General features: G+C 42.6%; 2 long non-coding RNA genes and 1 pseudogene across 4 annotated transcripts; 2 read left to right on the top strand and 1 right to left on the bottom strand.

Moving 5' to 3' along the window:
* Positions 1–740: 740 nt before the first annotated feature.
* LOC112867824 (small ribosomal subunit protein uS10 pseudogene) lies at positions 741–1,286 on the top strand (annotated as a pseudogene).
* An 11,826-nt stretch (positions 1,287–13,112) lies between these two features.
* LOC147579238 (uncharacterized) lies at positions 13,113–15,075 on the bottom strand. Of its 3 annotated transcripts, none has more exons than XR_015253684.1 (4): positions 14,949–15,075; positions 14,026–14,210; positions 13,509–13,634; positions 13,113–13,401 (listed from the first exon to the last, which is right to left on the bottom strand). It is a non-coding gene; the product is annotated as an uncharacterized LOC147579238 (long non-coding RNA). The 3 variants fall into 3 exon arrangements; XR_015253682.1 differs by having other exon boundaries at positions 14,881–15,060; XR_015253683.1 differs by lacking the exon at positions 14,949–15,075 and adding an exon at positions 14,407–14,689.
* Positions 14,118–17,161, top strand: LOC147579237 (uncharacterized). Its single transcript, XR_015253685.1, has 2 exons — positions 14,118–14,252; positions 14,994–17,161. It is a non-coding gene; the product is annotated as an uncharacterized LOC147579237 (long non-coding RNA).
* The last annotated feature ends 8,481 nt before the right edge of the window (positions 17,162–25,642 follow it).

Below are 25,642 nucleotides of genomic sequence, written 5' to 3'. Positions count from 1 at the left end.
AAACCACTCTTTGATCTTCCTTGCCCTTCTCCTTGCAACATCCTTCTTCATTATTTCTCAATTCAGTTAATGGCAATACCAACTGCCTGAAGCTCAGGCCAGTAACCTGAAAGTCATTCTTGATGGCTCCCTCTCCAGCACCGACTGTGCCCACACCAGGCCTGGTGCCCTCAGTTCTACCTCCCATGTGTAGCTCAAATCCAGACCTCTCTACCACCACCTACTCCAAGCTGCCATCTCCTCTCCTCTGAACTACTGCAAATCACCTCATAATTGCTCTCTCTTTTCTCTCTTGTCCTTCTTCAATTAATTCTTTTTTTCTTTTAATGTAATTTGGAACATTAATTAAAGCTTTTCAGTGGCTTTCTGTTGTGGAAAGGTTTTCTGTCCTATAGCGGAAGTTAGGATAGAATCTGGAACCCTTACATAGGCCTGTTGTCTATGTCTCCGGGTTCTTTTCAAGCTACTCTCTTCCCTCTCTTATTACACTTCAGCTATACTTTGCCTTCCTTTCTAGTCAAGCTCTTTCTGGCTATAGGGTCTTTGCATCTACTATTTCCCTTGCATGGAATTCTCTTTCCTTCCCTTGCCTTGCCTTTCATTCCTCTCCCCATACATTTGTTGTCTGACAAACTTCTACTCAACCTGCGAGTCTTGATACTCTCTCCTCAGGCCTTTTTAAACCTTCTGATGTAAAGTAGGTTTCTTGGGGTATCTGGCTCGCCCAATTGGTAGAGCATGCGACTCTTGATCTCAGGGTTGTGAGTTTGAGCCCCACATTGGGTGTAGAGATTACTTAAAAATAAAATCTCTGTTGACTCACAGCTGTTCACTCTGGCCAAGGAACAAGTCGGTCAGGAAGCCAGGCCGCAGCCATGGCTTTTAAAGACACCAGGAAGACACCTGTGGAACCAAAGGTGGAGATTCACTGAATTAGAATTATTCTAACCAGTCACAACATAAAATCTTTGGAGAAGGTATGTGTTGACTTTATCAGAGGCACAAAAGAAAAGAATCTCAGAGTGAAAGGACCAGTTTGGATGCCTACCGAGATTCTGAGAATCACTACAAGCAAAACTCCTTGTGGTGAAGGTTCTAAGACTTGGGATCGTTTTTAGATGAGGATCCACAAGCGACTCATTGATTTGCACAGTCCTTCTGAGATTGTCGAACAGATTACTTCCGTCAGTATTGAGTCAGGAGTCGAGGTTGAAGTCACCATTGCAGATACTCAAATCAACCTTTTTAATAAATTATCAGTTAAAAAAATTAAAATAAAATCTTAAAAAAGTAGTATAGGTCTCTCATAATTTCTTCCCATAACTTTCCTTTATAATACTATAATTGGTAGTTATACATTTACTAGAGTATTTATTTGTTGTTGAATATATGTTCCCCCATAGACTGAAAGCTCCATGGGAGCAGAAATTACGTCTTTTGTGTACCACCACTCATCCTTACAATGCACCTGAAACATAATAGGCCCTTAATAAATATTTGTTGAATGATGAATAAATTAATATCTCCCTGATAGGCATATTACACTGTGAAAACAGACATCAGAGCCTGAAACCAGTAAATATTTATGTCATATAGCTTGTGTAGGTCCACCTTGCTAGGATTCTAGACTCATCAACTAGTCTTTTTCTTTTCTTTCTTTCTTTTTCATTGTTTTTTCAAATTTTTTTTTTTTTTTTTTTTTTTTAGAAAGAGAGAGAGAGAGAGAAAGTGCATGCATGAGTGAGGGGCAGAGGGAGAGAGAGAATCTTAAGCAGACTCCGTGCCCAGCACGTAGCCCAATGCAGGGCTTGGTCTCACAACCATGAGATCATGACCTGATCCAAAACCAAGAGCTGGATGCTCAACTGACTGAGACAGCCAGGCACTCCATGTCAACTAGTCTTTTGATAGTCCTCTCATTTCTAATGGAAATCTCTTCAGGTCCCCGGGGGCATAACAAAGTCCAGCTGAGCTTTAACACCAAAATTCCTGATTGAGTGGCTCCTCTATAGAGATACATGCCTCAGCCCCCCAAAGTGTCACCAAGTATTTTTCAGAGTCCACGTCTCTTCTCCACCCAGCCCCACTGCTCCTCTGGGAGGATGTCATCCTCCTTGGGGGCTCTCAGGGGGTTCCCACAAGGTAAAGCCCTCAAGGTTCCCTTAATGCTCTGTCTCTTTTATCTTCACTATGCTGCATGAATCTCCTAGGACTCCTTTCCTTCCAAGTCACAGAACCAACTCCAACTTGTCCGAACACAAAGCGGGCATGATTAGTGTCGTGACCCTGGAAGAGCTGGGGCTGAGCGCTGGGAAAAGCTAGAAGCAAGAACCTCTAAGCTATCTGGCCTTGGCTCTCTGTCCCTCGTCTCAGCTCTTTTCTTCCTCTTGGCTTCATTTTCACCTCCTGCAGACAAGTTCTCTCCGTGTATTTGGGGACATAGCTGCAGCAGGTCTGGGGTTTCATGCACAAACCCCACATCCCAGAGAGTAAGGGCTTTCCCTCTATTAGCTCTATGTAGAAAAATCTGAGGGAGGACATTACTTGCCCTGCTTGAGTGACATCTCAGTCCTGTGCAGCTGGGGGTATGGAGTCACAGGTGTAAAGGGCTGGGCGATAATACTCTCCCATGGGAGGAAATGAGCAAGGAATACTACCAGAAGAGGGGGAAAAAGTGTATGAGGTGACATTAGAATGTCTATTACACTATGTTTTATGTGTACAGCAGTGAGGCTTCCTGTTATGGGTTGAATGGCTATGGGTTGAATTGAAAAAGACATGTTGAGGGAGTGCCTGGCTGCCTCAGTCAGTAGAGCATGTGACTCTTGATCTCAGGGTTGTTGAGTTCAAAACCCACATTGGGCATGGAGTGTATTTAAAAAAAAAAAAAGATATGTTGAGGTCCTAATCCCCCAGCACCTCAAAATGCATTTTTTAAAGTAGGCTTTACACCCAGCACACAGCCCAACACAGGGTGTGAACTCATGACCCTGAGATCAAGACCTGAGCTGAGATCAAGAGTCCAATGCTGGGGCACCTGGATGGCTCAGTCAGTTAAGCGTCCGACTCTTGCTTACAGCTCAGGTCATGATCTGACAGCTTCGTGGGTTTGAGCCCTGCATTGGGCTCTGTACTGAGTGCAGAGTCTACTTGGGATTCTCTCCCTCTCTCTCTGCCCCTGCCCAACTTGCGCTCTGTTTCTCTCAAAATAAATAAATAAACAAACGAAAAAGAGTCTCTAACAAAAAGAGAGAGAGAGAGTCCAATGCTTAAGTGACTGAGTCACCCAGGCACCCATTAAAACGTGATCTTATTTGGAAATAAGGGCATTGCAGATATAATTAGTTAAGATGGGGTCACACTGGAGTAGTGTGAGCCAGTAATCTAATATAACTGGTGTCCTTATAAGAAAATGTTAGTCATGATACTTGTTAATAATAGGAAGGGAGATTTCATTCCGGGGTATTATGGCAGTAGGTGTAGAGACCACTGCAATAGGGTTTTGGCAGGAGAGAGATTAATCTTGACCCGGAACACAAGGCAAAGTGGGAATTTATAGCCAGGGAGCAGGGTGGGGGTCAGTGGATGGACAATTACTAGGAAAAAACATCAGAGGTAAGGAGGGAATTTTTTGTTAGGCTAACCTAACAGGATTCTTGCTGCAGGCGGCCCAGTGGAGGCAGATATCACCTGGGGGTGTGACGGAGGATGACAGACCCAATCAGATGTTGAGAGTGAAAATTCTGGCTAAAATGGGGTGACCCACAGAAGGACATGGAACTCGGAAGTTGAGGCCCTGTTGAGAAGAAAGTTGGGAGCCTGACTAGAGTGTGGTCAGGGAGAACACTGTGTAAAGAAGGAGGCACAGAGATTGGAGTGACGCATCTATAAGCCAAGGGACGCCAAGGATTGCCACCTGTCACCAGCAGCAAGGAGAGAGGCGTGGAACAGATCGTTCCACCGTGTCTCAAAAGGAACCACCCCTGCCAATGCCCTGATTTTGAATTTCTAGCCTCCAGAATTGTGAGAAAATAAATTTGTGTTTTCTTAAGCCACCCAGTTTGTGGTACTTTGTTACATAGCCCCAGGAAGCGAACACAGGGCCTCTTTTCTAACTCTGAATGGCCTTTTGTCAGAATCACATAGAGTTTCTCATAAAACCTCCCTATACCTTTTGACCAGCTTTGGACTATACCTGACTCCCCGTGGGAGTTCAAAACCAATTCTGGGGGGTGCCTGGGTGGCTCAGTTGGTTGAGCGTCCAACTTCGGCTCGGGTCATGATCTCACAGCTTGTGAGCTGGAGCCCCGCATCAGGCTCTGGGCTGACAGCTCGGAGCCCGGAGCCTGCTTCGGATTCTGCGTCTCCCTCTCTCTCTCTGACCCTTCCCCGCTCATGCTATGTCTCTCTCTCTCTCTCTCTCAAAAGTAAATAAACGTTAAAGAAAAAAATTAAAAAAAAAACAAAAACAAAAACAAACAAAAAAACCCTATTCCGGGACTCTGAAAGTGGTTAACGCTACTCCCATTGTATCCGCTCCACTGTGGCCACTTCTCTCCTCTACCCAGCAACCACCGGCCCCCAAGGCGCATGCCCACCGTAAGCTTTGGCTCACACAGGAATGTTCTGCTATGGGTCTCTTTTACTGGCAGGGGGGGAATTCTTGGATTAGGCTGACTCAATACCTGTAAAGTTGGGCAGTTGTATTTTTCATTGGAAATGAATAATGTGGCATTCTCTTTTATATATTCCTATCTTTGAGCTTTGTTAGTGAGTTAGTATCTGAGTCCTGTTTGGGCTACTGATTAAGATTCTGCATCTGCGAAGGTAAGAACTAAACTTCCTGGCCCTGACTGAAGGTCAGGTGGCACCCACCTCCATGATATCCCATTGTTTCTTCCCATTGAAGTGTCCTCGCGGATGAGATGGACTCTGGTTATAGAACTCTTTCCTGTCAGAGGACCATGCCCCTCAGTCCTAACTGTGGATTAGAACTAAATGCGGCTGTTTATCTACATTATCCCTGAAAGCTGCTGTGATTTTATTTCATCTCAAATTTATTTTTATACTATAGAAAATAAAACACCCCCAATAGATTAACTCTACTGTTATTTAGTGGTAGCTTCAAATCCCCAAGAAGACTTGTCCTTGGGCATAATGTTTTTATCCACTAGTTATGAGTGTCTGTGTGCATGCATGGATGTTTGGCTTCAAATGAGTGGCTTTTACAACGTGATAACCTTGTGCCATATGTTGGGCAAATATCTCGGCCATAATTCACAGGCAACTGACAGATTAATAGATCCTCTGCCGTTCTCATTGTGGAGACTTTGTGTTAGTGGCCTTTGTCTACCATGGATCTGACAGAGGGGAAGGATTAGCTCACTGACGCTGGGAACACAGTTGACAAGGGATTTTGTGAAAACAAAGCCAAACAAACGAGGCAGCGTCCATAGGCACCTGGCTGAATAAATTAAACTTGATTGAATCCTCTATTATAATGATGACAGAAAAAGGAGGTAAAATATGCCTTTCCTAACGAGCTTCTTTAAAATCATTTACTATTTAAAACTTGCTTTTCCAGGAAAGCAGAAACTTACTTAGCAAGACACCTTCAACTGGGTCTTTAAGCTCTTCAACTGGCACTGGGCCCCCAGAAGTATAGTGCACACTTCCTGAAAGCATAGTCACTGGAAGTCGTTGCTTCAAAGCCAATGCTACAAACGAACTCAGTGCTCTTCTCCCCTTGGCCTGCCCTGGCTTCTGAGTGGCCACATGGGGATGGGCTCCATGCAGGAGAAATTAAATGTATCCAGAAGGGAAAAGACTGATTTGAAGTAACAGTCTAAAAAGGACTATGAAAATAGAGACAGAATAAGTTTAGATTCTATAAGAAAGATGAAGAAAAAAAAAATAGCACCAAGGTTTACTACTAAGCTTGGTGTAAATAAATACTGTACCGTTGAATTTAACATTATCTCGGGGCTTTTCCTTTGCTACAAGTTGGCATTACTAGGCAGCATGAGGCACCCAAATGGAAAAGTACAAAGGAAGAACATTTTTCGTTTTGTCAAAATGAACACATATGTGATTACACAAGTGCCCTGTGAAAAGGTGAGAGTCTGCATAGTGTGATTTTAATAGAGTCACACTTGTCCAAATAGAAATTCCCATCAACCCGCCATTGTGTTCTCTTCCCACAGAGAGTGTCCGCCAACAGAGAGACCCCTGGCAAAAGCCAGCGGTGTAGGTTCCAGAAGGATAGTGTTGAAATACGCTGGGATTAAAATGTTACCTAGGAGTGGAAGGCGTAGCTGAGGTTAGCTTTTACCCTTCAGCGAATTAGAGTCGACCAGAGAATTAGCTATTCATCTTGGTAGACAGGGGACTGATGTTTGATTTCCGTGTGGGATTGGGGTGCACACCCCAAACAGGAAGTGACCAAGGGTCATACAGAATAGAATAAACAAAGCCAGAGAGGCAGAGAGAGGCAGCGTGCGTGGTGAGAATACTTACTGAAACTGCTTCAGAAAACTTATTACTGCCATTTCCCAAGCTATATAATTTTTTGGCAAATTACCTAAATTTTATGGGCTTTAGGGTCCTCATCTGTAAAACTAGGGTCATAATACCACTGTCATAGGACTGCTGTGGAAATTAAATAAGATAAACATAAACCTGAACATATGAGACCAGGTTTGCATTTGGAAATATAAACTTCATACTTGCTTTGCTACAGGATAAGCTGCAGTTGTAAAGGAGAACCAGTTAGGAAGTGTAATGGGGCACCTAAGGAAGGTTCTTCACTGTGGCCAAAGGTGGAGACTGCTAGGTTAACTGATTAATAAAAAAGTCTTGCTTCATATAACTCTTATGATCACTGCTGGACCTCAACTGGAGCTTTTGGCAAACTTGTTTATTTTTTTTTTTAACATTTATTCAGTTTTGAGAGACAGAGGACGGAGTGCAAGTGGGGGTGGGGCAGAGAGGGAGGGAGACACAGAATTGGAAGCAAGCTCCAGGCTCTGAGTTGACACCACTCTCATGAACCGCAAGATCATGACCTGAGTTGAAGTCGAACGCTTAACCGACTGAGACACCCAGGCACCCCTTGGCAAATTTGTTCTGTAAAGGGTCAGATAGCAAATATTTTAAGCTTTGCAGTTCATACCCTGTTGCGACTACTCATCCCAGAAAAGCACAAAAGCATCCGTGGACAATGAATGAATGAGCTTGACAGTGTTCCAACAAAACTTTTTTTTTTGAACACTTACATTTGAATTTCATATAATTTTCAGGTGTCACAAAATTTTATTCTTTCAAAATTTTTTGAACTATTTAAAAATGTGAAAACATTTCTTAGCTCATGGGTCATACAAAAACAGGTGGCAGGGGGAGGCAGGTAGGAGCAGGGCTGAAGGAGACAAAGGGATCAAGAGTACACTTACTATGGGGTACCTGGGAGGCTTTGTTGGTTAGGGGTCTGGCTCTTGATTTCAGCTCAAGTCATGATCTCAGCGTTTGTGGGATCGAGCCCCGTGTTGGGCTCCATAGCATGGAGCCTGCTTTGGTTTCTCTCTCTCCCCCTCCCTCTGCCTCTGCTTCTTCCCTGCTCGCACATGCGCTCTCTCTCTCTCTCAAAATACATAAACTTAAAAAGAATATACTTATCATGATGTGAGCACTGAGAAATGTATAGAAATGTTGAATCACTGTATTGTACACCTGAAACTAATATAACACTGTATGTGAACTATACTTCAATTAAAAAAATAAAAGAAATAACCAGGTGGCAGGGCTGGATTTGTCCTAGGGGCTGAATGAAGTTTGCTGACCTCTATTCTGGACACTGGATTATTTTCTTTATATTCATTATCTCCTTTAATTCACATATCAACCTGATGAGATAATGTCAGGAAGGGAACTCATGATGGGGGCACTTTGCTCTCCACGGTGACAGCCAGAGCAGAGGCACAGAGACTGGAACACAAGCATGACAAACACCTTACCACCTGGGAGTCAGTGGCAGGTTCAGGCACATCCATTCCTCGGGCATTTGAGCAGCTGGTTTCCACAGCATTTCTCCACAACAGCAGCAGAGTCCGATCAAAAACCAGGAAGCCAGCGGTCCCCTAACATCGCCCTCAACTTTCTCCTACTCTATCTCCTGCCAAAAAGACAAATAAAACGAATGTAGCACTTTTTCAACTAGACATTAACAATCTTTAGCTTTCTGCATTTTCAAGGAAAAATTACAAAGATTGTTGAGGTCTTTTTTTTTGAAATGTACAAGAACTTGGGCCGCCTGGGTGGCTCAGTCGGTTGAGCGTCTGGCTCTGGACTTCGGCTCAGGTCATGATTTCACGGTTCATGAGTTTGAGCCCTGCATCAGCTCTACACTGATAGTGTGGAGCCTGCTTAGGATTCTCTCTGTCTCTGTCTTTCTCTCTCTCCCTCTCTCTCTTCCCCTTTATTGCTTGTGCTGTCTCAAAATAAACTTAAAACACACACACACACACACACACACACACACACACACACACGAAGCCATTATTGAACACTTACTACTCCTACTACATGCTTCGCATAGCTTAATTTAATCTCAGAACAATAGAGGGAAACAGCTTATTAGTAGACCCAATCGGAGGACGAGGCCTAGTTTGGGTACCCAGCCAGGATCAAATACAGTAAGTGGCAGATCTGTCACCCCCAAGTCCGGGTCCTTCCTGTTATCATACTATGACACGTCTAGAGCACAGTTGATGGGTATAACCTTGTTAGCGACATGAGCAGCTGAGCAGAAAGCAGTCACAGAAGGAAGGCCAAGAGGAAATCTGCCCCTGAGTGCCGGAGGAAGGCGAACAGGACAGAAGCACACGCCAGAGGTGCAATGCTATTAGAAACTTCTTAACTAGAAAGAGGTGTGTTCATACCCAGGCGTGTCTTTAAAAAATTTTATCCATCCAGCTTGGACACAACAGACACGTTGGTAGATTGGTTGAGGGGATGGGGGATTGAGGGTGGTAGGAAGTGTGCCTGGGGGGTCTGGGGCAGTTGCCGCCCTTGTATGTAGAGCTGACACAGGGTAACAGAAGGGCCATAGGAGGCCAAGGGCACTGTCCTTTGTCTAACAAAGGGCAGGAGAGTGCACAGGAGCCCAGAGGACAGCGCTGTTATCTGCCCCAAGGGAGGTGCCACAGAGCACTCTGGGAACCCAGAGGTAGCACCTCATTCAGATCTCAGGGTTGAGTCAGATAGCGAGTGGCCTGTGGGTTGAGACACCAGAAAATGAAAGCAGCCAGAAGTACTTGCATTCTTTTTCTTTTTTTTCCCCCAGGGGACTCACACCCATGTCCTCCTAGAACAGTTCAGTTGGCTGCAAATAAAGGTGGAGAAACTGGGCAATTCAAAGCAGAAGGTGGCTCTCCCTCCCACCTTTCATTCAGAAAACCCACAAAAGTGTAGCCTGAGGGTGTGTGTGTAAGGAGCAAGGAGTGACTCCACCCACTCTCGAGTAGAGGGCAGTGGGCCCGAAATGTGAGTGTGTGCGCATGCACACAAGTGTCTCTGGGAGGAGAGGGCAGGGAGGCTTGGCTCCAGCAGGCCAGAGGGTCTTCCTGGGGTTACAGGTGCACTTTGGGGCTATCACTGTGGACACTGTGGCTGTACAAAAACGTGGCCAAAGCAGAGCAGGGATTCAGAGTCTTGAGAGGGAAAATAGTGACTTTCTTCCCTCTCTTCCTTTTCCTGGTAGAGCCCATAATCTAGGGGTGCAGACATGCATAGATCCCTAATTATAATACTAAGGGCTAAGTACTGGGGATGACAGGTGGAGATACCACTGGCCCTATAACTCAGAAGGGCACTGAATTGGGTGTGGAGGAGAGGCAGGGGTCCAGAAGTCTATTTGTTATCTATTTCTGTGTAACAAATTAACAAAAACATAGCTGCTTAAGACAACAAACATTTATTATCTTACAGATTTTTTTTTTTTTTTTTTTTTTTGGGTCAGGAATCCAGGCATGACTTAACTGGCTGCCTCTCGTGGCTGAAGGTCTTCCATGAGGTTGCGGTTAATGCTGACCGCTGGGGCGGCCATCCAATCTGAAGGCCCAGCTTGGGGGGGGACCCCTGTGCCAAGCTCACTCACATCATTGCTGGAAGGATTCAGTTCCTCACAGGTTTTTGGCCGGAGGCTTCCCTCTGCTCCTTGTCACATGGCCTTCATCACAGAGCAGTTCACAACAAGGCAGCTTCTGCCACATTCCTTTCTTCAGAATCCCAAGGGCTGGATATGAGGAGCCAGGGATCAGTGGAGGCCACCTCAGAAGCTGCCTGTCATAGTACCTGAGCTAAGACCTGCAAAGCAGACAAGGAGTCAGCTAAGCAGGAGGGAAGGCATGGAATGGCAGGTATGGGAAGCCTGCAGCTATAATTCAGTGTGGCCTGAGGAGAGTGTGGCTCACTTGGGTGGAGATGAGTGATGGAAAGGCCAGCAGGGCCTAGAGGCTATAAAACCCTTTAACCCAGATTTGCAAAGAAAGACTCTCTCCTGGAGGGATGGAAAGCTTAAAGCTAGAGGCTACAATTTAAGATTCAGCTCCCCACTGCTGTGGGGAGAATGGGCTGGAGGGAGTAAGAGAAAGAGGGAGGCCATCAAGGGTTTGAACTAAGGTGGTGACTGGAGAGACAGAGTCTAGAGATATTAGAAGTTGGAATCTGGGGGTGCCTGCCTGGCTTAGTCGGTTGAGTGTCTGACTTCAGCTCCATTCATGATCTTGTGGCTTGTGAGTTCGAGCCCCACATCGGGCTTTCTGTTGTCAGCATAGAACCTGCTTCTGATCCTCTGTCCCCCTCTCTCTCTGCCCCTGCCCACTTGTTCTTTCTCAAAAATAAATATTAAAAAAAAAAAAAAAAAAAGCTGGCTCACCTTTAAAAAAAATAATAAGTTGGAATCTGTTAGATTTGGGGACTGATTCCTTACTCTGTTTTCCCTTTCTGGAATACAAGTTTTTGGAGGGCACGACTTTTTGTAGTTTCTGTTATCCCCAGTGCCTAGAATAGTGGTTTTAAATGAATGAATGGGGTTACCCCCATGTTTCTAGCTTGACTAATGTGGTAGAGCCCTTCATTGAGATAAAAAACACAAAGAACAGGGGCACCTGTCTGGCACAGTAGGAAGAGTGTGTGACTCTTAATTTTAGGGTGGTGAGTTCGAGCACCATGTTGGGTGAAATTACTAAAACAAAACAAAACAAAACAAAACAAAACAAAACAAAACAAACAAAACAAAACAAAACCCAAAACAAACAAAAAACCTCACAGAAACAAACATAGCTAGGGATGTAATATTTGAGAAACACTGAGTCTGAGGTGCTTTGTGGGATATCTAAGAGTAAATGCTTGGTAGGTAGTTGAAACGTGGGGACCTGGAGACTTCCCAGAGAAACAGTGAAAGGTGAAGATCTGAGAGTCACAGCACCTTAAGCCAGTTGTGGGAGCGGATTCTATGGCGCCTGGTCCGTTACCTCAAGTATCCAGGACACCTTGAAGAGCAGCAGGGCTTAAGAAAGCACAGGAAGAAAGGCCAACTGTCATTCACAAAAGAAAGCCCAAAACATGCTGCCACAGGGAGAAAGCAGGAATCTAGGAAAACCAGAGGGGACACGGATTGGTGAAAACAATGGCATCATCCGGCATCAAGTGTTAGGTAAGGAAGGACTGAAGGGTTCAGGAAGTTCAAGCCCTGGGTGGGTGGCGATGGAGGTGAAAAAAAGAGTATTTTCCGGAAATGCAAAGCATTATTTAACATTTTGGAAGTTAAAGCTGCCATTTCCAAATTTCACTAAAAGACAAACAAAATAGGGGTGCCTGGGTGGTTTAGTTGGTTAAACGTCCGACTCTTGGTTTTGGCTCAGGTCACGATTCCATAATTCATGGGTGAGAGCCCTGCTCTGACAGCGTGGAGACTGCTTGAGATTCTCTACCCCCACCCCCAACCCCTTCCCTGCTTGCTCCACAAGCATGAGTTTCTTTAAATAAAAACAAACAAACAAACAAGACAGACAAAATAGATTTAGCATTTAGACAACAGTTTCCCAAAACTGACTTTTATAGCAGCAACTTAAGAATCACTGAGGAGGTTTTTCAAAAATACTAGTTTCTGAGTATGTCCCAGCCCTACAAAAATTAGTCTCCCAAGAGGGAGGGAAAACTAATTTTTTGAAAGCCGCCACATGATTTTGAAGTGTGACAAGGCTTTGAAATCATTCACTGAAACCTCTAAGAACCCCTGGTTCGCATTTGGCTTGAGCCCTTTCAGAAGAATTAAAGTGGCAGAAAAGTTCATAGATTGTTGTGAGAAGCTGATGGTTAAATTTAAGACTTTAATAGGAAATTTAAAGTAATCAAGAAAATAAACTCCCCCACAGTTAAAAAAAACAAACAAACATAAAACACATCCTGTATGTTTATTATCAGGAAAATGCTGAGGACTGTAATTAGGACTATAAATTTAGTTGACAGTAAATGAGAGCTAGATTAGTAAATAAAACTGCCTGTAAACATTGGCAAATCAGTTATCCTCTCGGGTGTGCTTTATAAAAGAACCTAGCGGATATCGTAACAGCTGGGGAGCGGCTCTGACTGGGGGAGAAGCGCCCACCGTTTCACAGCCCACAAAAGCTCTAGGGACCACCATCTCCCGTTGTCCGGGGAAAATGCCACAGGTACCTTCTCCCCATTCCCGGAGCACGGCCGGAGATGCAGTGGCCTCCATTTCCTCACAACCTTCCTTTGTCCCTGGCAATCTGACTTTGATCCTCAAAAGTCCATTAAACGCCCCTTCCAGGTCCCCAGGGACCACAGGCCTCATAAGCGCTACAAACACATAGCAGCCTTTCCAGAAGGAAGTCTCCAGAGCCTCTGGGAAGCCTCTTGCTCACTCCCTCCCCGCCCCACTGCCAGCCCCATCTTCAGGGACTTCCCTCCCACCGCCTGGAAACAGGCTTCAAACTTCACCCCTCCCCCCTCCCCCTTTCCCATGACGTTAAAGTGAACTAGTTTTCCCACTTCTACTTTTTCTTGCTGTCCTTAAAGATAATTACACAGGGTTTTCATTTGCTTTATGAAACATTTACTCCTCATCAGGAAATGAAAATAACAAAAAATAACAAACATACGGAAGCTAGTAAGTCACAGTTTCCCCTCCCTTGCTCAGGGGAAGCCTCTGGAGCAAGGCTCAAATGTGTTTACATCTTCTGGTCAAATCACACCAGACCATTGGAGCCCTTTGGTTTCACCTCACTGGGCAGAATGTGCCTGGTGTCACGGTCTCCTTTTCCACACAGGATTTCTCGGTGCTCCTTAAGGATATTTCTTTAAAGTTAGTCCAATCTCCACCTAATTAGTCCACAAAGAAATGCAAATAAAATGGGATATCATTATCTTATCAAGATGGCAAAGAAAAAAGAGAGACAGAGAGAAACAAAAATGAAGGCCGATGATACCGAGTTTTGGCCAGCTTGCTGGGAAGCTGACTCACTCATTCTGGCGCGGCTGGAGGGACTCTGAATCAAGAGCCTTACATATGTGCATACCCTTCAACCCAGTAATCCCACTTCGAGGAAAATATCCTGAGGAAATAATCAAGAGATGCAGTCAAGGATTTATGCACAGAGGATATTCGTTGCAGAGCCATAATTGAGAAAAACTGGCAAGGATTTAGGTGCCTCCCAGGTGGGGCTTGGCTCCGCAAATCCTCCTACATCCCTATGATGGAACGGGGCTCATTCGGCTGTGCAGTCATCCGCTCGGCAAATATTTATTAGGTAACTACTCTGCATTAGGTACTTGGGCGGGTAAACAAAACAGGTAAGCTCCCAGGCCCCCCCCCCCCGGAAGATGCACCCCCTAAAATTCGGGATCTCGGAAAGCAATTTGAAAGTGTTGACATTATGTTTTGGGGGGACGCAGGTTCCACACTGTATCATCCCCACTCTCTCACCGCCTGCCATAAGCAGTTACCGATTCCGAAGAGTATCTCGTTCAGCGGCTCTCCCAGGTCGACCTCTCCTTTTCAAAAGCAGGTCCCGAGGCGCTGGGTAACCTGATCACGGCGGAAAGAGCCGCGACGCGGAAGTCTTCCGATTGGTTTCCAGTTCCAGGAAGTTGCAGACTTCGGGCAAATCGCGTCGCCTCTGGGACTGTTTCTAATCAGAAGAATGAAAGAAAAGGCCGAACCAACCCTTCAGGTTGTCTGGGTCTACTGATTTTTGGCCCGGGGACGGAGCCATTCGTGCGTGGGGGAGTCCTAACCCGCGCTGGAGGGAGGGAAGGCGGTGGAGCCCTCCAGGGTGTCTGCGTTTGTCATGGAGAGCCCTAGAACACAAAGAAGCCATGGACCACCTAGACTGGAGGGTGAAGGCGTCCGCACACAGCCGGGCTTCGGGGCGTGGGGTGGGGGCCGCAAGCTCAGAGCTCCCCCGCGCTCAGCTTTCCACCCCACGCAGCGACGCCAGCCCCACGGCGTCCTTGGCCTGAGTTGCTCCTTAATATTAACACCTAACCGCTAACAATCACGGGCGCTTCCAGGTGCAACACATTGTGTAGGCGATTTGGTCACCTCTCCCTCGCGCAGGGAAAGTATGAGGTCTGTGCTGCTACTCGCATACTTCCTAAGGCAAAACAGGCTTCGGACGGTTACAAGATTTATACGAAGTCACGTGGCTAGCCCCTGGGCCTGAGCGCTTCACCTCGTTACAGGACAGGACAGTCTTTCTTCCTGAAAGGGCAGTGGGACAGCCTCCCGTTTTATCCCTCGTTCCAGTTACAGAAGACAAGGAACAGGGGTCGTAATGGCAGTTAAGGCTTGTTGCTTACCGACTGGGAGCCTGAGAACTAAGTCACGAGCAGGGTTGCCACAGTTTGCAAGTGATCTTAAAACCTACCAGAGTCCTCTGCTTCCATTTAGAAACTCCCTTTCTCCCCCGCAGCGCCCTTCCCCCCGCCAGGGTGAGGGGTCGGCTCTGAAATGCGGCGGGGAAGAACAATAGGCGCCCTGGGCCCGAAGGGCGGAGGGCAATTTGCATCTCAGAGGAGCTCCGGTCGGGACGCCGGGTTTGGACTCTGACCCTTGCACTAAAGATCAGCGCTGGGAATTTCCTGTGACCTGTTGAGGTTTGCTGCTCGGAAGCAATAAGGAGTCTTTGACGTTAATATCCACTTAATTAAGGAATCTAAAATGGCAGTTTAGTGGCAGGATTCTGTGAGCTCCCTGAAATTGTACGGAAAAGTCTGTGTTGTGTGTGCATAGGTGCGTTTTTCTGGGGAGAGTGTTCATAACTTTCCTTGGATTCTCAGAGGGGCTCACAGCTGCCCAAAGGTGAAGAACTTCTGGTCACACGTGAGCCACACTGAAGGAGAACAATGGTGCGAATCCTGTGGGAGGAGTGGGAGCAGGAAAGGGAAAGACTTAACTGAGGGGAGATGGGGGTGGGAGGGAAGACTTTCAGGTAAAACTTCTCTGAGAGGCAGGATTTGGGTGACGGGAGAGGAAGCTGGCATCTCTTGCGCTCCTAGTGTGTGCCAGGCACTGTTCTAGACTAAAATTCATGAGGATTAATAGATTCTTAACAACAACCGCATGAGGTAAATAAGATTGTTCTGGCTTTATAGATTCATTCGTTTAGCAAATATTTTTCCAGCATTTATTATATGTATCAGGCACTGTTCCTAGAGTGGAAGATACAACAGTTAACAAAACAGTGGAAAATGCCTTCTTTCATGGAGCTTAATTTCCATGGGAGGCAGATGAGGAATCTGGGTTCACAGAGAGTTACCTGATACATAAGGGTCCTCAGCTAGTAGCAGGAGAGATTTGAACCCAGGCTGTACAGCACCAAAAGTTGTTTTTTGTTTTTGTTTTTATAATGACTTTAAACAAAAATAAATAAGAGGAAAGCGAGAAAATATTTACATCAAGTAGTGCAAAGAAAAGATTTAAAGTTTTCAAACTGCAAATCAAAACCAAAATATACGTTCAAAATGAAGAAATGGGCAAAGATTACTATAATTCAGAAGAAAAAATATGAATGATCAATAATGTTGAATCCTGGCTTCCTGAATTGTCAGTAAAACAATCCATTTATTGCTTGCACAGTGAGGAAGAGTATTACTTTGAGTAGCCTTAGCAGCGTTTCAGAGGGCAAAAGGGCAAAGTCTGGATTTTTACTGGGGTTGGAAGACTGGTCTAAGGAGGGTTTTTCAGTGGTGGTTGGGGATTGTGATAAAATACTTTAGGTTTGATGGACACGGCCAGGCAAGGATTTGAGGAGAGGCCTTAAAAGAATCGTAATAATATGCCTTGTGGAAACCTAGAAGCTAAAATGCCAGTTGGCCTTCTTTGAAGGAGTGTGTCATGTGACTGCAGTCATGTGTGTTTCTTCTAGGCACTTGTTGGGTTTGTCCAGATTTACCCGACCTGCTTCCAATGTTTGGCACAGAGTGTACAACGTCTTAAGATGTCCAAAGTGCTTGTGGGTAACCAAGTGATGTACTAAGAAGCCCATTCAATGAGGTAGAAGGGAATGATGGGCACATTGTTATTGGGCTCCCCCCGCCTGTTTTTTTTTTTTCCGTTTTAGTTTCCATGTACGTATTCTCAACTTTTCAAATAGATTTTTAAAAACTTTATTGAGCTATCATTGACAGTCAACAAATTTCACATACTGAAAGTGTGCAATTTTGGTAAGTTTTGACACATGTATATGCCTGTGAAACTATCACACAATCCAGATGATGAATATGTCCTTCCAAAGTTTCCTTGTGCCTCTCTATCATCCCATCTACTCAGTGGACCCTGTCTCCAAGCAACAACCCATTTGTCTTCTGTTACTGCAGATTCTTTACATTTTTTGTTTAATCTTATGCAAGTGTAATCCTATAGTATGTATTCATTTTTGCCCTTTTTAACTCAGAATAATTATTTTGAGATTCATCCATGTTGTTGCGTGTATCAATAGTTTATTTCTTTTTATTACTAGTAGTATTCCGTTGTGTGGATATACCACAAATTGTTTATCCACTCATCTGTTGGTAACAGCTGGGTTGATACCAGTTTTTGACTATTACAAATAAAACTGTGATGAACATTCATGTACAAGTATTTGTGTAGATACATGCTTTTACTTCTCTTTGGTAATTAATTACCTAGGAATAGAATGGCTTGATCATATGATAGGTGTATGTCAGACTTAAGAAACTGCTAAGCTGTTTTCCAAAGTGGTGGTCCCGTTTTATATTCCTAGTAGCCATATATGAGATTTCTAGTTGCTTTGTATATCTTTACCAACATTTGCTGTAATCAGTCCTTTCAAATTTAGCCATTCTTCGAGGTGTGTAGTAGGATCTCATTTTAGTTTTAATCTTTCCTCCCTTCCTTCCTTCCTTCCTTCCTTCCTTCCTTCCTTCCTTCCTTCCTTCCTTCCTTCCTTCCTTCCATGGAGCCCAGTGTGGGGCTTGAACTCATTACCCTAAGATCAAGACCTGAGATAAGATCAAGAGTCAGATGCTTAGCCACCTGAGCTACCCAGGAGTCCCTTAATTTGCATTTCTGAGATAACTAATGGTGGTGAGCATCTTTTTGTGGGCTCTTTGATATCCATATATCTTCTTTGTGAAAGTGGCCATTCAAGTTATTTGCTCCTTTTTGTTGTTGGGCTGTTCATCTTATTACATTTTGAAGGTGTATGTATGTATATATACATACATATAAGTATGTATATATGCATGCACACACACACACACACACACACACACACACACACACACACACTCAGAGTACAAATTCTTTATCAGATTTGTGATTTGCTAATATTTTCTCCCAGTCTGTGGCTTAACTTTGCATTCTCCAAATAGTAGCTTTCAAAGAGTGTACCTTTGGGCAGAGACTACTTAGTTAGGGCCTGGCTTTAGTGTCCTCTCCTTTCAGACCAGAGGCCTTTGCCACAAGATCTGCTCCCCTAGATCCTTGGTTAGGCCACGAAGCCTTCAAGCTTGATTTCTCTCTTCATATTTATTTGGAGCTGGAGGTACTGGAGCAGCAGTGTATGTCTTGTGTCTGGCATTGTTCAATCCAGATATCCATTGGGATGAAGAGAGTAACCCAGAATCCAGAATAAAGTGTGTCCTAATGATCAATGCAATGATCAATGAGTAATATATAATTACTCGGTAATTATAGATTATAGCAAACTGAAGAAAGAGGACTCAGACTTCTAAATGAAATGTTTGACTATAAAGCTGCTTAGAATGAAGGTTTTCTGGAAGTCATTCATATAATTTTCTACTTAACCAGGAACCATTTCCCCTGTAAACGCTCAAAATCATGTGGATGTACTGTGTTGGAGTTTACACTGATCAATAAATATCTCAAACTAGAAAAAAAAAAAAAACATGCATTCTTAATTTTTATTAAGTGCAGTTTATCAGCTTTTTCTTTTATGGACCGTATCTTTTGTTGGTATGTCTAAGAAATCTTTGCCTCATTCAAGCCATTTACCTTTGTTTTCTTTTTAACAATTTTAGGATTTACATTTGTATCTATGATGCATTTTGAGTTAATTTTTATGTATGGTATAAGGGGTGGATTGAAACTTCATTTCTTTTGCATGTGAACAGTCACTGCAAAGGCTATTCTTTTTGCCACTTAATTGCTCTTGAAACTTCTTTGAAGCATTGACCATATATGTCTGGGTCTATTACCACCATTTCTATTCTGTTCAATTGATCTATTTGTCTAGATTTACCTCAATTTTTCTCACACTAAATTACTGTAGCTTTATTATAAGTGTTGAAATAGGTTAGTAGAAGTCTTCCAAGTTTGTCTCTTTTTCTCAAAGTTATTTAGACTCTTCTAGGTCCTTTGTTTTCATTATAAATTTTAGAATTGGTTTGTTAATTTCTACAAAAAAGATTATTAGCGTTTGGGATGGGATTGCTTTGACTCTATAGGTCAATTTGGGGATAATTGACTTTTTTTAAATTTTTTTTTTAATTTTTTTAAACTTTTTTTTTTTTTAATTTATTTCTGAGACAGGGAGAGACAGCATGAACAGGGGAGGGTTGTCAGAGAGAGGGAGACACAGAATCCGAAACAGGCTCCAGGCTCCGAGCTGTCAGCACAGAGCCCGACGACGCGGGGCTTGAACTCACGGACCGTGAGATCATGACCTGAGCTGAAGTCGGCCGCTTAACCTGAGCCACCCAGGCGCCCCTAAATTGACTTCTAAATAATGTTGACTATTCTGTGAACACACCATATCTCTCCATGTATTTAGGGCCTCTTTATTTTATTTTTATTTTTTATTAAATATAATTTATTGTCAAATTGGTTTCTATGCAACACCCAGTGCTCATCCCAACAGGTGCCCTCCTTAATGCCCATCACCCACTTTCCCCTCTCCTCCACCCCTCCACCAACCCTTAGTTTGTTCACAGTCCTTAAGAGTCTCTTATAGTTTACCTCCTTCCCTCTCTGTAACTTTTCCCCCCCTCCTCCTCCCCCATGGTCTTCTGTTAAGTTTCTCAGGATCCACATATGGGTGAAAACATGGTATTTGTCTTTCTCTGCCTGACTTATTTCACTTAGCATAATACCCTCCAGTTCCATCCATGTTGCTGCAAATGGCCAGATTTCATTCTTTCTCATTGCCAACTGGTATTCCATTGTATATGTACTCCACATCTTCTTTATCCATTCATCAGTTGAGGGACATTTAGGCTCTTTCCATAATTTAGCCATTGTTGAAAGTGCTGCTATAAACATTGGGGTACATGTGCCCTATACATCAGCACTCCTGTATCTATTTAGGGCTTCTTTAATTTCCCTAAGTAGTTTTCAGTGAGCAGATCCTGCACATTTTTTGGTCAAATTTATTCCTAAGTATTTCAGATTTATACTGCTATCGCATATAGAAGTACAACTGATTTTTGTACATTTAACTTTGTGTCCTGCAACCTTCTGAACTTTCTTTTTCAAAATAAAACTTTTTAAAAAAGTTGTTCATATTATTCCCCTTTTCCTTCCTTCCTTCCTTCCTTCCTTCCTTCCTTCCTTCCTTCCTTCCTTCCTTCTTCTTTCTTTCTTTTCTTTCTTTTCTTTCTTCTTTCTTTCTTTCTTCTTTCTTTCTTTCTTCCTTGTTATTAATAGTTTTTTTTTCCAAATTTTTAATTTAAATTCTAGTTAGTTAACATGTAATGTAATACTGGTTTCAGGAATAGAATTCAGTGATTCATCACTTACATATAAAACCCAGTGCTCATAACAAGCACGCTCCTCAATACCCATCACCCATCTAGCCCATCCTGCCCCCCCGCCCCATCAACCCTCAGTTTGTTCTCTATGGTTAAGGGTCTCTTATGGTTTCCTTTCCTTTTTGTTCCTTTCCCATATGTTCATCTGTTTTGTTTCTTAAATTCCATGAGTGAAATCATATGGTATTTGACTTTCTCTGACTTATTTCGCTAAGCATAATTCACTGTAGCTACATTGATGTTGCAAATGGCAAGATTTCATTCTTTTTGATGGCTAAGTAGTATTCCATTGTATATACATGCCACATCTTCTTTATCCATTGTCCTTCCTTATTATCCTTTCAGTATGTGTAGAATCTATTTTTATGTCAACTCTGTCATTCTTGATATTGGCAATTTGTATCTTTCTTCTTTTTTCTCTAAACAATCTGGCTGTAGGTTTAACAATTTTATTGATTTCTCAAAGAATTACCTTCTGGGGTGCCGGGGTAACTCAGTGGTTAAGCATCTGACTTTGGCTCAGGTCATGCCCTGCTTTGGATGAGCCCTGCTTCTCTCTCTGCCCCCGACCCCTCTGCCTCCCTCTGCCCCTCCTGAGATTCTCTCTCTCTCTACCTCTCACTCACTTGCGTCCTCTCTCTCTCAAAAAAAAAAAAAAAAAAAAAAAAAAAAAAAAAAAAAATTCTGGTTTCATTGATTTTTCTTTTTCTGTTTTATTGATTTTGCTCTAATCTTTATTTTCTGTCTCTTTTGTTAGTTTTTATTTTTTTTTTTGTTTCTAAACTAATATATGTTAGATGGAACTTAGTAACATGTTACATATGTAGCATAGAAAACCTTTTTGTAGGGTAGGTGTTCACTGCTAGCAATTTGTCTTTAAGAGCTGCTTTAGATGCTCTTTTTGCTTTCACTTTGATTCATTTTTTGACCGTATGGCTAGAGAACATACTTTACATGACTTGTATCTTTTTAAATTTATTAACACTTATTTTGTTGCCCCAAAGATTGTCAATCTTGGTAAATGTTCTTTGTGTTGTTGGAAAGAATTTGTATCTTGCCATTCGTGAAAATATTCTATAAATATCAATTTGGTCAAGTTGGTTGATGGTATTATCCAAGTCCTCTATGTCTCTACTGATTTCTATCTATATGCACTTTTAATAATTGAGAAAAGTGCTTTTCCTACTATACTTGAGACTATCTCTTTCTCATTGATTCCATTAGTTTTTATTTCATGTATTTGGAAGCTCTGCTGTTTTTGAATAGGATGTCAGTGAGAAATCCAGAAGTTTTGAGGTCGTTTAAGAACACAAGGTATGGGTAGGTAAATGACAGACCTCAGGATTATGTTATGGGAGTTTTAGGAAACATCTGGCCCCACATGCTAGCTCTAACTAGAGTGATTTATTTTTAGAGGCTTTGCAGCCCAGAGATTAATTGCTCCATCTAGGTTACAGTATCTATTTTAATCAAATTATAACATGTCAAGATAAAGAACCAAAAGAATTATCATCACAAATATTAGGTTGAATCATATACAGTTGTTAACATTTGCCTTTGACCTACAAAAAAGGTAGTTTCTCACAAAGCAAGGAATTTTGTTCATTATGGTATTCAGAATAGTGAAACACTGGGAGCTATGTACATGTTTTATATCATAGCATTTTACAGAATAGTGAAAACTTGGGAGGTAAACCTAAATGTCACATGATAAATCATGCCATATGCCTATCATGGAATTAAAGTGAATGTTTTGGGAGATGATTTAATAACTCCTTTTATATTCTCATCCAGTTTTAAGACATTAAATTCCATCTATGTATGTTGGCAACTCCCAAATTTGTATCTGAAGTCCAATTGCTCACAAAATCCAGACTCAGACATTCAATTTCCTGTTCATCATTTCCATGGATATCTAATCAATTTTTGAAATTTAACATCTCCAAACTTGAACTTCTGATCTTTCTCTAAAGCCTGTTCTCCCCATATCCTTACTTAACAGAATTTCTAGCTTCATCCTTCCAGTTGTTCAGGCCAAAATGCTTAGAGTTATTCTAGACTTTTCTTTCGCTCATCCCCCACAATCCATCAGGAAATTCTCTGCCTTTAGTTTCAAAATACACCAAGTACCCAACACTTTCCATCACCTTCATTGCTACCCCTGTGGTCTTCTTTCCTTTAAACTGCAAAAGCCTCCCACCCTTTTTAACTGAAGTTTCATATATATATATAATATATATATATATATATATATATATAATATATATTATATATATTATATATATAAAAATATGTATTATATATTTTTAATATATATATACACACACACATATATTTTAAAGTCAATATTTTAAAGGGTAGTGATGTAAATCATATAGATACATGTGGACCAAGTTCAAATGGACATGGCAGACAATTTCTGCTCTAAATCATTGCACCATAAAGTTTGGAGACATTGCTCTATTGTCTCTTTTCCTCCTGCATTTTCCTACTCCCCTCCTTTGTTTCCTCCACAACTGAATATAAGGACCTGGGACAGTTATCAGTTTATTGCCTCTCAGCTCCAAATCTACCCTTTATTGCCCGTTCTGTGACAATGAAGCTAGACCCTTCTGTAAACATTTTTCCTTTGCCAGCTGGCACAATGTTAACCTTTGTCAGTAGAATGCACTGGAGAGAGGGCGCCTGGGTGACTCAGTCGGTTCAGTGTCAGACTCTAGTGCAGGTCATGATCTCGCAATTTGTGAGCTCGACCCCTGTTGGGCTCTGTGCTGACAGCCCAGAGCCTGGAGTCCACTTTAGATTGTGTGTCTCCCTCTCTCTCTGCTCCTCCCCTGTTCACTCACTCTTTCTCAAATGAACATTAAAAAAAAAAAAAAAAAATGGCACTGGAAATGCACTGGAGGAGGGAGTTCCGCTTCCTGTTTCTGCTGTGCTCCCCTCTGCAAGCTTCTGCAGTGGGAAGCTCCTGGCTCACCTCGTACTCAGCAGCTCACCTCGTGTGGCATTCCCTTGGGTGCTCTGCACTGAGTTTTACTGGTATAGCACCTGTCCATGGATGGCTTCCCTGGCACCACCTTCAGTAGCTTCCCAGCAGCTTCTGGGATATGGCATTTCCCCATGGATGCTTCCTTGGTACCTGAGGGCAGATTCCCAAGTGCCACTGGTGTATCAACTGAGTAAACTTCTTTGACATCTAGTGGACCTTGGTGTTACCCTTTCTAACAAAATCTGGCTCTCAGCCTGAGGGAAAGGGCATTTTAAGCCTACGGTTAGTGGCAGCTTCCTATAGATGCTATTGTTTATTTCTGCTATTCTTGTATTAAGCGTTCTTTTTGTTGCTTAGTAAATAAATCCTCTATTATTCTAATTTCTTATTATAGTTTATGATGGTTAATCAAACATATTTAATCAAACATTCTGAGTATTTCTGTGAAAATGTGCTTTGGACAAGATTAATATTTACATTGGTGGCCTTCAAGTAATGCAGATTACCCTCCAGAATGTGGGTAGGCTTCATCAAATCAGTTGAAGGCCTGAACAGAACACAGAGTGACCTTCTCTGAGCAAGAAGGAAGTCTGTCAGCAGATTGCCTTTGGACTTGAACTACAACGCTTCTCTGGCTGTCCAGCCTACCAGACTACCCTGTAGATTTTGGATTTATCAAGTCTCTAAAATTGCATTAGCCAATTCCTTAAAATAAATCTGTGTGTATGTGTGTGTATGTGTGTGTGTGTGTGTGTGTATACACACACACACATACACAAACATAGATATGTATGTATATGTGTGTATGTGTATATATACACACACACATGCACACATATACACACACACACAAACACATGACTTCTTGGTTCTTTTTCTCTAGAGAACTCTCATACATAGTTTTTTACATTCAACCCCCCCCAGGGGTGACAGGCTGGCTCAGTTGGTACAGCATTCAACTCTTGATCTTGGGGTCATGAGTTCAAGCCCCATGTTGGGCATGGATTTTACTAAAAAAAAAAAAAAAAAAAAAAAAATCCATCCCTCTTCAAATAGCTTATGGTTTCTGTCTCTTGATTGGATCCTGACAAATATATCCTTGTTCTCCCCTGAACTCCTAATCTATTCATGCAAGTGCCTACTAAGCTTCTCTACTTGGATGTCTAATAGGCATTCCAAAGTTAGGTTCAAAAGTAATTTTTTTTTTCAGTGTTTATTTATTTTTGAGAGAGAGAGTGCAGTAACAGGGAAGGAAGGGGCAGAGAGAGAGGAGGGCAGAGGATCTGAAGCAGGCTCTGCACTGACAGCAGGGAGCCTGATGCTGGGCTTAAACTTATGAACCATGAGATCGTGACCTGAGCCGAAGTCAGACACTTCACCGTCTGAGCTGCATAGGCACCCCAAAAGTAAGCTCTTGATGTTGATCCTGCAGCCTTGTTTTCTCCTACACTTTTTCTAATCCCAGTTAAGGGCATCTCCATTTGCAGTGAGGCCTTCTCTAGCTAACCCATTTATAATTGCAGTCCTTCTCCAAGTGGCCCAATCATACTTTCAGTCTCTCTTCTTTGCTTGTTATTGTTATCTAAGTATAATGTGTATTACTTCTCCTGTTCACTATTTAACTCCTTCATTAGAAAACAAATTCCCCCCCAAAAAAAAAAAGAGAATATAAATCCCGTAACAGCAGGAATTTGATGTGTATGTATGTTTAAAATGCTATATGCAGGGGCGCCTGTGTGGCTCAGTCAGTTAAATGTCCAACTTCAGCACAGGTCATGATCTCAAGGTTCATGAGTTTGAGCCCCGCATCGGGCTCTGTGCTGATGGCTTGGAGCCTGGAGCCTGCTTCAGATTCTGTGTCTCCCTCTCTCTGCCCCTCCCCCAATCATTCTCTGTCTCTCTCAAAAATAAACATTAAAATTTTTAAAAATGCTATATGCAAAAAAATAAATAATTTAAAAAATAAATAAAATGCTGTATGCCCGTATCTTAAAGCAATGACTTAAGTAATGCTTACAATGGGTAGTCAATGAAACCTTGCCTTCTGTTATTTTTGAGTGTCTTAAGAATACTTCCCTTTCCTAAGTTCATAAATGCATTCTGTATTTTCCTCTAAAAATTTTATTTCTCCTTTTTCGTTTAGGCTTTTACGCCAAGAACGGATTTTTCTGTATGGTTTTCTTGAACCTTAAAAAAAACTTTTTTAAACCTCTTCTGGATAACCAGTTGCCCAGCAGGAGTATTTTTACTACTTACTTAAAGGTTTTGGTTTATCCCTCTACTTTCTGAAATCACTTACCACTCAGTATTAAGATTCTGTAATAACAAAGCAAAACAAAG

This window comes from Puma concolor, chromosome B4, assembly GCF_028749965.1.
Source record: "Puma concolor isolate L17-30 chromosome B4, mPumCon1.1.hap2, whole genome shotgun sequence".
In the NCBI taxonomy this organism is placed as follows: Eukaryota; Metazoa; Chordata; class Mammalia; order Carnivora; family Felidae; genus Puma; species Puma concolor.
The sequence above is the reverse complement of the archived record's forward strand: the minus strand, read 5'-3'. Positions and strand labels throughout refer to the sequence as shown.